The sequence below is a fragment of the Photinus pyralis genome, unplaced genomic scaffold (assembly GCF_008802855.1).
Source record: "Photinus pyralis isolate 1611_PpyrPB1 unplaced genomic scaffold, Ppyr1.3 Ppyr1.4_LG7, whole genome shotgun sequence".
Taxonomy (NCBI): Eukaryota; Metazoa; Arthropoda; class Insecta; order Coleoptera; family Lampyridae; genus Photinus; species Photinus pyralis.
In genome coordinates this window covers 8,338,336-8,353,285 of record NW_022170738.1, presented here as the reverse complement: position 1 = coordinate 8,353,285, position 14,950 = coordinate 8,338,336, and positions in this window count along the sequence as shown.

Below are 14,950 nucleotides of genomic sequence, written 5' to 3'. Positions count from 1 at the left end.
ATAAATAAAAATGAAACAAATTAAAATTAAATATTGTCGTGTCCGAGCAGTTTTTTTTTTAAATTATTTGATGTACTGAAATAAAAATAAAACTGGAATAAATCAAGTTACAAATTGACTTAAACACTAAAATCATAAAAATAAAAAAATGTTAGGTCACTATATTTTTGATTTAAAGCCTACACAAGTTTTACATTATGTATAATGAACGATAGAGATATGGTTGGAGCCGACAACGAAACGGAGTTTAGACACACATTCGCATCCACTACAAAATATTGTGCATTTCACAGCAACGTCATTATAAAGTGATCTGTAGCGAACGATGGATTGGCAGTCTACCTATTGCGTATACCATCACCAAAGCATTGAGCCCTGCAGAAAATGGACCGCTCTGTGCTGTACAATACATTGGCAATACGCTACCGGGTGACCCAAAAAGAATGTTCCTCGGCCATATCTCAAGAATCGTTCGTCATATGAGTAAGGAGTAAAAAAAATTATTAGGTAAATCGGTCATGAAGAATCGCTGGAAAATATTTTCAAGTTCTAAAAATGACCAACAGAAGGCGTAACTGCCATCTTAACAAAACAAAAAAAATTTTTCTCATTTTTAAAAAGAACCAGTTTATCTATCATTTTCGTAAAAACAAAAACTCAGTTATTTCAAAAACAAAGATGGTGTGGGGCGTTCAATTGTTTTTGCAATAACCCGCTTTCACTTCTTAACCGTTTGACCGATTTTAACAAATTTGGTATGGTTGAAAAGAGCATTCCTTGGACAATGAGAATCAACCAAATATAGTTAATTTAGTTGAATCCTTCTTCGCCAGGACGCTAGTTTTGACACTGACCCAAAATCATAAAAAAATAAAAAAAAAATGCAATACGACTTTTTCTTTATGAAAAAGTAGCCAAATAACATCCAAAGATGCCAGTGAAAACTGTTTCTCAAAATCTCGTTCCTAACCTCAAATATTGGGAAAATGAGATTAATCCTTAAATTGTATCTTAAATTTTCTTTTCACGTATTTCCGGTATTTGTCGATGGCGCAAAAGAAAAGCACCCTACACTTTTGCGTAGGAAAATGAAACAAATGAAACACGATGCATTATAAAATAATAACAGCCGTAATTTGTAAATTATTCTGCTGTGTTTACATTCGGAAAGTGCAGTTTTTGAATTTGTAATCTTTTCAAAAATGCCGATTTAGAACCAAGAAGCATTTAATATGCTGGCGATATATTTTGAGTATTATAAAAATGCGACCATCGCTGCCCACATCTTCTATTTGCGTTATCCGAATCGACCACGAATCATCGCCGCCAGCATACTTAATTTATATTTTCCAGCGATTCTTCATGACCGATTTACCCAACAATTTTTTTTGCCCCTTAGTCTTACGACGAACGGTTCCCGAGATATGACCGAGGAACAGTTTTATTGGGTCACCCGGTACTTTTTCTTATTCGAACTTTTTTATGATGTGGCCCGCAGCTATAAATGAAAACCTTACAATGGCCCTTGATGATAAATGAGTTACACCATTAAGGTGGCATGTTCCCTCATAGCAACGAAACCTCAATTTTGTAGAAGACACTCTGTATATGCCAAGTTTCAGTTTCGCCAACATTGCGCCACAATACGGTCAAACAGCAACAATCTATTTTTATGTAATAAACGTTCAACGGCGCATAAATTTCTCAAGGAAGTGGTTGGCTGAAGTTGAAAAGAAAAGGAAATTGTTTTAAAGGAAGGAGACGGACGTTAATCGTCGCTCTTTTGATGGTGGATGTCAATTATTGCTTGTTTGGTGATGGGTGTTTTTTTACGTAGCCGCTTATTGTTTTGGCGATTATTGGACCAATTTTTCTCCAAACACGGACATTATTTTATAAATACTAAGCGGTACATTTTAGAGCATTTTCGGGCTGGATTCTAGGATGATGCTAGTGGAATAGCCAGAAAAGTGGAATTTCCAGAAAATTTTTGGAGCGGGCTGGATGTTGTTCTTAATATGTTGACGTTAACTATTTTCAGTTCCAAGAATCCTATGCTGCAATACGCACGGGCCTGAATCTGAGGAGAGGCAATTGCATGCGTAGAGCGCAAAAAATGCTTATAAGAACCAAAGTAGCTAATTTCTTTATTATTATTATTTTAAGGTGGTTCCAGGTAAATTCCAGGTGTCATGAAATTCTGAAATTGAAAATATCTAACATCAACAAATTAATAACAATAGACAATCGTTTCGTATTTTTTAAAGATGGCGTTCTGCCATCGCTCTAAACCCACTCCAGATTCTTCCTTGTAAAATTCCAGTTTTTTCAGCATATTCCGGCTATCCCATTAGGGAAGTCGTGGGAATTCAATTAGTAAAAATTTAGTGGCTCATGTATTTTATCTGCTACCATTGTCGAAAAAGTTTCTTACAATCACAGTGGTAAGTATTTCCGTATCCTGAGCAGGGACCCGGATCCAAATGAAGTTCCCGTTGTATTTATCAAAAAGACATAGGGTAGGTAAGTATTTTTTATTAGTTTTACAAGTTAGGTTACGTTTCTTTCAATTTAGGGTCTGGAGTTTTGTTTGGGATTGCGATATACTCGTAAAAGGTTTGGCGACATTTCTAAATTTTGCGATTTTTTATGTGGGCAAGGTGCTCTTGAATTACGATCCTGACCACTAAATGCGTGGGAAGGTTTTAGGCGCTTAGAAATCCTGAAAATTGACGCATTCAATTTAGATAAGAGGAGGATTTTGTTTATTTTGCATCCGCCGTTATTAAGCTTGCTGCATTGTATGAGAACCGCTAAATTAGCAACGAAAATTTCATGTGAACAGTAATTGACAACTTGAAAACCGATTTCATTGGATGGAAGAAGCTATTTTGTTGGTGAAAAAAAAACCTTTCATACCAGAATGGGCGTAAACCAGAATTGCAAGTAAAGAGAATTAGGTTGTTGGTAGAATGTGGTGGGGCAATTCGCGTTACGCCACGAAACAGTTCGCGTCGAGCGGATAAAAAGTTAAATCAACCACCCATAAGTTTGCGTGGGGTGGTTTTATAATTTTCGAAGAATTCATAAGTCGCAGCGCACGTCGTGCCGTGAACCATGAGGAAAGCAGCGTGAAATGATCAGAACAAAAATGAAGTGGTTGACCAACGGAATTTTGTTACCGCAAACATTTCTGATCAAATTTCACTTAAGTTTCCCCAAAATTCACTTTTCCTCTCATGTTCATTTCAAGTTCTCTTAAGTTTTCGTCAAACTCACCGAGGGATCTTCTCTCTGGTCTCCATATTACGATTGAATTTAGTGGAACCGTTTATATCAGCGCAAAATTTGTATAAACTGATTTTATTTTAAACCGAAACAGTAAACCAAGGGCTTCGAAACAGTCGCACCGTACCGTGCATTGGTAGAGACATGGATACAGTCGTTTCCCTTTTACATTTTGTAGAAGAGCGAGTTTAAGGTGCGCTTGAGCAGGACGACAAAGGACGCCAATGCAATAGGATAGTAGGGTAGAAAATTAATAAAAATAAATTGAAAACCCGATTGACCTACAGCTTAAACAACGCCAACTATATTTATGTATCTTACGGTACACAATTTCTCATTTCATTCCGATTATGTGGTTCAACGTAAATCGTCATATTGCGAGAAAATGTGGAAGTCACATAAACACATCGAAAAAATTCTTTGTACTGTGTATGTTACAGGTAGGCATATAAAAATCCATAAATCCGAGCAATTTCGAGATACCATAAGGGTATATTAAAATTCAGCTCAGGTTACCCTTAAGTTGAAAAGATACCTCGCTCAGCTTGGCATATGAATATAATATTGAAAAGCAAAGTAAGACAGATTTTAAGATTAAAAATGGGTTCTACCTTGAAAATTTACTTTGCACAGTCATAGACCGTTTCATACAAAAAGCCTCATGGTATTGTGTATAGTTTCTTTCAAACTTGCGTTAGCTTTACATTGATTTAAAACTTTTGCCAACAATCGACATAGATTTCTGATGCAACGGGGAACAGGAAAAGTGTGCGTTTTCATTGTCTGCAAAGTCTGGCCCTCATCTTTCGGGAGTTCACAGATACCAAAAAATTATACAGGGATACGTAAAGACGCGTATCCCTAGATCTATGTGCGCTGATTTTCAGATGGGAACTATTCAGAAGCTGGATCCTTGCGTGCATAGCATGGTAGATACTGTAATATGATAGTAGATGCATTTAGGTGTTGGTTAAGCAAAGTCTGCACATTTGTAATGAAACCGTGAATAGACGCAAGTAATTCATTACCTGAGTCGGTGCCATTGCCTAATAAGAGGTAGTGGATTTATTGATGGATACTTGTTTGAAGCATGTTCGTCCATTAATGTGTAATTCGTGTTACGATAGTATTAAGCTACGGAAATAATTACAAGGTGATTAAGAGGAGACGTTTCCGAATGCAGATTAATAGAGTAGTTAGTAAACTAATGTCGCAACATTTAACCTACAATCAATGGTCTGCATGCGTCTACCGACTTTAATTGTTCTTTTTTCTGTGTCTTCTATCACAAAAAGATCGAATGCCGTTTTCACTATGGTTGTCACGATATTTTCAAGATTTCAGCTTCTACACAGTTCAGTTCATTATTGGAAATGAACATTTATTCCCTTGTCGTTAAACACCAGATTCATATAACAAAAAAAGAAAAATTATCTTGAGAACCCTTTAAATAAAACGTTTTTGTACAAGAATAATAATAAATAAAATTGCGGCTACATTAATTTTTCGTAGTCTAAATGAACATGCCTTCAACACAAGCTAGCTTAAAGGAAAAGTAGTGAATGTAATACAAGGAATAAAGTGACAACTTCATTCTGGCACGTACTAATGGTTAGTGCAAAATAAACTCAAAAAGTGCAAAGAATTCTTACCTGAATTTTCTGCCAAGGCCGATCAATGTAACAAAATATACTAACGAAAAAATTATTAATAAAGGAAAATTGTATGTTTTGTGGTTACATTGGTTTATTATACCACTTATCTTCTCCTATACTAAGCTCTCCTGGTTGATAGTGTTAGCACCCTAGATTTTACGTTGTGCTTGTAGGATTTTAAATTACAATGTTAGGGGCTGTCGTCTGCCAGTTTGTTAATTTGAAGTAGCTCCATTTGAAATTAGAAAGCGTACGGGCGCTCCGGCATTTTATACCAACAAGAAAATGTCTTAATAAATTGAAGAACTAAAAGTTTTCTTCATTTGGAAAACTTTATGCTTAAAGATATTATTCAAAGTGAGTGTTTTGACACATCGGCTTGTTAAGTATGCCCCAACCTAACGGCACCACCCTCACAACACCCGTCGGCGCGATAAACCGCCCACAACGACGTCACGGACTCACCATCTTTTCGGGGCCAGATTTTATTTCCCGATCACCAAACCAGGATACCCAGGAGTTGGTGAATCTGAGGCCGAATGCGGCGAGATATACCCACTTGTTTTTCGTTAACTACGACCATTAATTTTCGATTTACTTACAAGCGAACGCATAAATGGCAGTACTCGGCACCGATGGCCACGGAATCGCGGACTGGTGTTAGGTCCCAAATATCACATATCACTTCCACGATTCAATTTCATCGATCATGTACATTTTTAGTAAAACCCTACGCATTGAACGACCAATCTGCACCTTTTTTTTACTAAGAAAGCTGCTCGTTTAAGTTCCACATTTTCACACCTTCTCTCTGCAACGGGTATCTTTGATTGCCTACCCGAACGCTTTCTTTATAAATCCATTCCTTAAAAACAACATAACACAATTAGGCATATTAGAAACGTACCTTAATTAATTAATTTATTAATTAATATAATAGCCTTTATTAATTGAGTCTCAATCGAATTCTGTTTATGCTCCACGTCGTAAATTATTTCTTTAAAACTTTGGTATATGAAAGTTACAAAGCAGGTACACAGTCGTTATTGCCATTTTAAAATTCCAGAGAGTTAAAGATTCTTTAAGCTTAATTATGAATAACAAGTATCTATAAAGTGGATCACTACGGTACGTTACAGCAATAAAGAGAGATTTTCGACCAGTAGCATGTGTCCATTAGTATCCTTTCATCCGACTACCATAAGTTAAATCTTTCTTCGTTGCGGGTTCACGGGTTGTGACGGTGGTAATTTATCCCTTCATCCTTCCATCCGATTGCCATAAGTTAAGCCTACCTCTACTCAGAATGTGAGGCTGCGTTCTGGTGGCAATCATCCCAAGTGTCTTCAGCCCTAAATTTATAGTATTGAAATGTATATAGGATGTCCCATTGAAAACAGTCAATGCCAATTTTGCCCACTTAACGACAGTTTTGCCAGAAACACTCGAACACGTCAATTTTAGTTTTGAAGGGGACACCTAAATTAAGTAATACTACTTACATAACTTTAACCCTGAGAAGGGGGTGAATTGCACCCCAAAAATTTTAAATGGGTATAGGTCGAAAGGAATGTTCATTATGTTTTCAGAACTGTTTTTATTTTTCAAATCCGAACAGTAGTTCCAGAGAAAACTCGATTTTAATGGATTTGCAGAACCGTTTTAAATGTTTATTAATTAAGTAGATGTTGAAGTTGAAATAATTGAGAGCTTGTGTCAGAAAAGAACATCTGACATAAGTGCAATAAGTGCACACGCAAGGAAGCGAATTTGTGAAGGCATAATCGCCAAAAAAAATCGAAACAATTTCCACCCTTTGCGCTATAGTTTTTGAAAATTAAACAAGTTAATTTAACACACTCACAACTTCGCTTCATTGCTTGTGCACTTATTGCACTTATGTCAGATGTTCATTTGTGACACAAGCTTTCAACTTCAACGCCTACTTAATAAACATTTAAAACGGCTCTGCAAATCCATTTAAATCGAGGTTTCTCTGGAACTACTGATCGGATTTGAAAAATAAAAACAGTTCTGAAAACATAATGAACATTCCTTTTGACCTATCTCATTTACTATCCCTTCCCATTTAAAATTTTTGGAGTGCAATTCCCCCCCTTCTCAGGGTTAAAGTTATGTAAGTAGTATTACTCAATTTAGGTGTCCCCCTCAAAACTAAAATTTACGTGTTCGATCGTTTCTGGCAAAACTGTCGTTAAGTGGGCAAGATTGGCATTGACTGTTTGCAGTGGGCCACCCTGTATTTAGATACCTATCAGACATCATCTTCACCTACTACACATGAAATCCTTAAAAAGCGCGAGTACCCGAGCCCCCCTCAGACGGTTCCAAAGCCGGAGTGAGAAATTTTACTCGTTGTATTTCCGCTACACGTCTCCAACAGCAATTGTGGATCTCTAAGACTGATTAAATAACCTGGCAAGTTAACGTACGAAACACTACTTCCAACGTGACAAATTCTTCCGTGAAATTCGTTGATAAATAATCCCTACATTCCCAACTGTGCTTCTTCAAGTGGCGACAGTATGAGCTTTAAACAATCTGTCGAGTAGGTAGGTACCGTAGCTTTTTGTTTGGCCAATATTAAAGTTTATCGATTTTTTTAGACTACACTTTCTTACAAAAACGGCGATTCTGTCCGTAAACAAACTTTACTTTCCTCGTACCAATTTTGAATACGTTTCGCGTTTTTTTTTTGTTAAACAATTTTAAAGTTTGTCGATTTTTTCCTTAATCTCCCCAGGCGTCGTAAAAGCTCCCTCATTAAGCGGATAATATGAAAGAAGCACAATACGTTAATTCTCCGATTCAAGATCGATGGGGATAGTTATTTACATAAAAGTCAAGAAAATGACACACTACTGGCGAGGAAATATTGAAGTACGAGGCCTCTTTGGGGCCGAGTACTTTAATTTTCGAGTAGAATAATGTCATTTTACTGGTGAGTTTTGTATTAAATTTTACCCAAAATCGTATTTTAATATCAAATTTTAATCTGTCAGTGATGACAGGAGTCGCTATAGACATTTAACAATGTCACAGGTGTGGAACAAATTTACATTTTAGCCATTTTTCCAAGATTGTTGGTAATTCATTCACCTATGCACTTATCCCAAAGGCTGACGATTGTCAAAAAAAATTAAAAAATCTGGAATAGACGCCCAGACAGAAAATATAATTTAATAAAGAAACTTTCAGTCTAAATGAATAAGTAGGAATTATTCATTTCGATTGTGCAGCTCTAAAATATAGTTCAAAACCGGCACACGAAATGAAAGCGTTATGCCTACTAAGCATGCAACTTCCGAAAAGTTTTAGCTCATGTTTTCATTACAACTGTACATGGTGACACAGTTTCATTAGAAAAATTCAACCCTACGTTGATTATAGCCTTTACGTTGTGGTCCGTGATGGTAGAAACACGCAGGCGGCAACCAAAAATTAGCGTACTAAATGCGATTAAAGCGTACCGGTCACGTTTATATATTATGTTTGTTTGTATCCCGTTTTTTTTTCTAACTCTTAATGCTTCTGGTGAAAGTTTTAAGCGCAACATACATCGGTTAGTTAAATGGGCTTTCTAAATGAAATTAATTCAGTATTGAGTTGGATGTATCGTCTAAAATACCACATTTTAAAATTAAAAAGTAATTTTGGATAGCTAATCCGCTAAATGTGGTTTATCCATTAGCAAAATCCAAACGATTCTTTAATCATTTTATTCTGGAATACAAGAGTTTGTACTCATGAAACGTATAAATGTAAATGTTGCCGACAATGTAACCTGAAAGCTGAATCGCGTAAAATATTATAATGCTACTTTCCACTTCCATCTCTAAAAATTTTCTTTTATACAAATTCCAGATGATCACTATTAATTGCGATAGCTGCAGTAACACACGGTAACAATCCACAAGTAGAAAATTCTTCTTTCAAAATCAGATTCGTTATAGTTGTGTTGTGGGTACTCCGGTGCTCTACCGTTACACCACGGCCAACAGTAAAAATACGTTAAAGTTACGAAGGTCGTTTGATAATTCTCCTGTTTGGAAATAAAAGACAATGATACAAACTCAAAATATATTTTAGATTTCGACATAGTCACCAGAAGCTCAACGCACTTCGGACAATACGTTTCGCTGTGTGAGAGGCAGCACCATCCTGCTGGAACCGTTAATCATTCACACCAAATATCAAATCAAAAATAAACGCCACAATGAATGTAATAGCATATAACCCAGAAGGGGCAAGAATAGTTAATACTAATACGCTAAAATGTATGGAAGTTTTCTCTTTGTTGAAGATCGATTCTCGCTATCAAATCTCGTTCGTGAGCCGGTGACCCAATTCCAGAAAATGGACCCTCGTTATCAGCAGGTGTGGAAGATATGTCAAGGTCTCGGCACTCGCACAGGTGAGTTTAATCCAAGGTTATCAACGTCGACAGAATTATCGGTAAAATTTCTCCGAAACTTAAGCTGGTCCTTACAGTTGAATCAGATTGAAAGGTCCGTTAACCTACCTCGTAACAAGTAAAATAGGTTTTGATCCCTAAAATTAAAATCCTAAAAGAAAATCAAAGGTAACCCCTCTTTCTTGATAAACTGAAACGTGCATACCTCTTAAATAAAAGAGCTCATTATAAATGAACCAACAATCGTCGATGGAAAATTGTAATATGACAAATATCGGCCGAAACCTAAAGAAAAGTTACACTTCAATTACAGAAAATGCAAATGGCGAACTTACGCTAAAAAAGAAAAACGTAATTATATCCTGGCGAATCCCGAATTAATTGAATCCAATTTCCAAAGGTTAATCAAAATGGATAATGGCAATTACAGTTCCATGCGTTCTCAACTACCGACTCACTTACTCACTTAGTTCGTAAAATAAATCGTTACACCATTAATTGTTCGGTTTGCGTAGACGGTTTAGTGAATGGAAAACTATACTTGCAGATACCAGCGCGGCAAGAACGATAATGGCGCCCCGTATTTGGTCAAAATAATTATCAGCCACTGATTTAAAGCTAAGGACAGCGACTTGAGCTGCTGTTAAGATGCAGGGTGAAGCCGTCTGTGAAGATTACGTTTGGAAGTCCCACTGATATTGAAAATGATTTAGGTAATCTTGGGTCATGAGAGAATACGGGTTCAAGCTGGATTTAAATGAAGGATTTTTTCATCTAGCAATGAGGAACTGGTAATTCACCCACTTAAGTGTGGCCTGTAGCGAGTGATTTTAAGCGAGGACACTACGCTAGCAGATCGAATTGACACCATTGTCATGGCACGATTGGAAATACATTGAAGGCAGTATTAAGTTTTTAGGTAGCACGAGAATGCACAATCCAGTTGGCAATCACCTAGACGTCTTCGACTAGGAAAACCAGAAAAAGCGGAGACGATTATAAGAGACATGGAATCTGAAAGTGTTACAGAGCCATCCAACAGACCCTGGGCTTCGCCTGTGGTATTTGTTAAAAAGAGGGATGGATGAACACAATTATCTGAGACGCGGTTCCAACCTTTCTTGACTTTGCATTTAAAAAGCGGATATTGGCAAGTAGAAACGGCTCCAGAAAATCGAGAGAGGCAGCATTTACGATTGGATCGGGACTAAGGCATTTCATAGTCATGCCGTTTGGATTGTGTAACGCACCCGCGACGTTTGAACGTCTCATGGAAAATGTCCTAAAGGGATTATCGTGAAAGACTTGTTTAGTCTACCTGGACGACATCATTGTGATGGGAAAGAACTTGGAAGACCACATGAAAAATCTGCGATAGGTCTTACAATGGCTTCGATCAGGCAATCTAAAAATTTCCCTGAAAAAGTGTCATATTTTCCAGTAAGGTTCAATATTTAGGACAGGTTGTGTCGGACCGTGATGTTGCTGTTTATCCTGAGGTCAGAGCCGTTACAGAATGGTCAATTGCTATTGATAAATCTCATGTAAGAAGTTCTTTTGCCCTGTGCACTGACTCGCCTTACTGAAGATGCCAACCGCTTCTCAGGAGTTGAAAAGGCGTTTACGGACTGCGGCGACAGTCTGTTATCCTAGCTTCTAGGCATTCATTGTGGATACCGTCAGTAACGTCACAATTGGAGGTGCTTTATTCCAAAATCGTGATGGAAGGGAGAAAGTTGTTGGATACTTCAGTCAGGTGATTCCTAAGCCGGAACAGAATTATGTGTCGACGAGTTACTGACCGCTGTAAAATCCATCGAGTACTTCTACAAATACCTGTATGGAAGAAAGGACAGCTCATGCAACCTTCAGATGGTTACAGAAGGATCGATTGCAAGGTAGATCGAAAGAAAACGACTTCACCATCGAACAGGGAAAAGCAAAATGCTGATGCATTGTCAAAAAGACCTTACCAATCGGATTGTACGCATCGTAGTAGGGCAGAAACAGAGATGGCAACGATGCGGTGTCTAGAACGACGCTGGTGGACGGTTCTTGGCAGCCAGCGGTGTTGGCATCTGAACAAGAAACTGGCCCGGATTTGAAACCGATTATTAAGTGGAAGAAAAATGAACGGCCGCGGCGACCCGATAGGTAAGAGGTAGCAGCTTGTTCTCCCAATGTCTAGATGTACTCGCCGGAATGGGATTGGTTGGTGCTGAAAAATTACGCCAAAGGTGTTATTGGGCGAAATGTAGAAAAGGCGTTGAAGAATGGTGCAGCAAATACACAACTTGCACTGACAACCAGAAAGGGTCCACATAGCCGACCAATTAGCGGAACCTTTACTGGAGACCGTTAGCGACAACAAGTATATTTTATAGTGATGGGTCGACCCGTACACTATGCGGAATCAGAAGTTGGTAACCGTTGCTGAAGTGTTGGTAAAAGAATGGATCTGTTGATTCGGGACCCCACTAGAATTACATTCCGATCAAGGGAGAAATTTTGAATCGGCTGTGTTTGAAGATCTATGTAAATTTATTCTCTAGTCTATTGTGTAGCCAATGACCTTAGAACCTTCGAGGAATAGCTTCGGTATTTAAAAAGGAATTCGGTCGAGTGGAAGAACTATAAGAGAAACACAACCCCAGTGTACACAAAGCATTAAAACTGCAGGATTACGGACGTGCCGTTTATTACATAGTGACGAAAATCCTGTCTGTCGACAAAGATTATTCAGATCTGAAATACCCTACAGCATTGGAGGAAGATGTTGCAGACGGGTACACGCATAGTTGCACTATCTAAATTAAGCTGTGGATTTGATGGTCCGTAATATGGTGGAGGTAATTTTACGCGAGACCGGAAATTGTTATTTTATTTTATTTTATTTTATTTTATTTTATTTTATTTTATTTTATTTTATTTTATTTTATTTTATTTTATTTTATTTTATTTTATTTTATTTTATTTTATTTTATTTTATTTTATTTTATTTTATTTTATTTTATTTTATTTTATTTTATTTTATTTTAGTTTATTTTATTTTATTTTATTTTATTTTATTTTATTTTATTTTATTTTATTTTATTTTATTTTATTTTATTTTATTTCATTGCACCCCGCCCAAGGCTTCTCTACCAACCCAACCCACTATAGGTACATTTACAAACATCCATCCCCGAACCCGGATTCGAACCAGGGACCCTCAGCCGGCTAAAAATTCGGGTGTGCAACTATAATCCAAGGGGTTCGATTCATCCAAGATTAGTGGACTGCTCCTTCGGCAAGAATGGATATCGTTTTAAAGCTGCAACGTGTTGTTTCCTTCAGGGGCCGATATGTTGACGTTTCGGGACGAAACACGTTCTAAGGAGGGGGTAACGGTCAAGTGAGTTGATTAAGCGAGTTGACAGCGTAGACAAGATAGAATTTTTAATCTGTGCGTTTTCTAAAAAAAAGTCCTGTTTAATAACGATCCAACTGTTTGCAACACCATTACGATATTATATCTTTAGAGTTATTTTTAGCATTGGAATATGGGATAGATAAGGCATATAGTCGTTATTGATAGTGAAGGAGGTGTCGGGCTTTTGAAAGAGAAGCTGCACACTTGCTGAATGTAACGATATAGATTTGATTGAGCGGTAGGTTCTTTGTTCTCGGCCCCATTGGTGAATTCGAAAGTGTTCATAGCGCATATACGTAAACGTAGTGGAGCGCCAAATAAAAGTCAGTGATAAGCTAACTTTGCGTAAGAACAAGGTCAAATAGACTCATTATAAAATTAATTTTTGATTAAGCTCTCATCGAGAATAAATTATACAAAGTATTTGGTCCAGTGCATCAATATTAACAATTATTTGTTTTTGTTTTCTTTTTGCTTGAGAATTGCTCTAAGAAATCCTTGGATCATTTAATATCAAAACACCACACCAAAAAAGTAGATCTGAGAGCGGCGACTGGTACGCAATTAAAACTTGATCCGGCGGGATATCAACGAAGTACTTCGTAGCATATTTTGACAGTGATAAGATACTATTTTTATTATTTGCCTTTTTTTTAATTAGACGCGTACATTTTCGTACTTATTTAAAGAACGCTTTGCCGTAAGATGCCCCTACGCTCAGGCAACACGTCTCACACCTGAAACAATTGCAGTAATGAGAAAAATGCGAAACACTGTGTATATACAGTAATCGTTCTACGCAGCTGTCGAAGAACAGAGAATTTACACAACGAATATTTCGTTGCCTATTACACTTCCGGGGCCTTAGAGTAACTTTCATTGTTTGTTCTGTTTTAAACAGTGTAGGTATTTGCTGGCACTAATCATTTTATTGTTTCTTGCACTTAATCTTTGAATGTCATGTCGCAATTATTTATATTATGCATAAAATGCTATATATGAGAAGGGGTGTTGCTCCTAGTTATCTGATTCAGGTTTTTTTGTTATACTAAGTTTATTATCAGTGTGAAGTAGCTATATACGATTTAACTATTCCGCGAAGACTTAGCTGTATCTGTGGCTTTTTTTCTCCTACACGCTGCCGGGCGGTGCATAAGCAATACGAGAAAGGAGGCCTCTAATTAGGATTACTTCTATTTATCTGTATATCACATGTACTTGTGTTAAATTATTAGAAGTCGATGCTGAAGCAGAGCAATGCGTTTGTGTTGTTTCTTTTGTACATGCAATTTACCACTTTATGAGTTGTTTTGCCCAAATTCGTCGTAGATTATTGTTTTTTGTACTAAATTGATTGATCGTGTTTTTTACTTGTATTTATGGTCTCCTGTGTTTGTTTTTATTAATTTATTTAATTGAATGTGATTCGAATACCTGATTTTTTTGTAAAGCTTGAGATGTTTGATTATTGTATTTCTCTTTTGTCGTAGTTTATTTTTTTCGTGTATTTCTGTGAGTTATGCCAGGTTTTTTGTACATACATGTTGTGTGCGTAATATATTTTACTTGCCCTAGTCTTTTCTTACGCACAAAATTCTGCGTTTTGTTCAATTTTTCGCAATTAGGTCTCAAGTCCAAACACACAAAAAGAACCAATAACAGAATGTCGACTGCTGCCAACATTAGAAAGTGCTGCAAAACGTTTGTCGTTTCCACTTGAAGGTTATATGGCTTTGCTGGTTGTTTTTCCCCCAGAGTTTCCGGCAATCTCGACTTACCCTGTACTTACAGTTGTACGTATAGTTTATTAAAAAATTGAACTTAAGTTAATTCTTTAAATTTGTTTATTCCGAATTAATAGTTACATTGTTTACTAGGATATGTTAAATTATCTGACCAGCGAAAATATTTTTAGTTCAGTTCAGTTTTTGTATTTTTTCAGTTCCTGTATGCATTATTTGAATTTCGTGTTTACTCACAATAAATGTACCTACCCTATTTGAGATTTTACAGAGAACGGTACAAAGCGAGTAAAAATATTTTTTTCAAAGAGACACCCCAATATAGAAGTTTCATAATCTCTCCAAATATGCTAAGATATTCAAACTTCTAAATTTTCTGCTAATAAGTTTGAATTAGAATTCTTCCATATTTTGATTA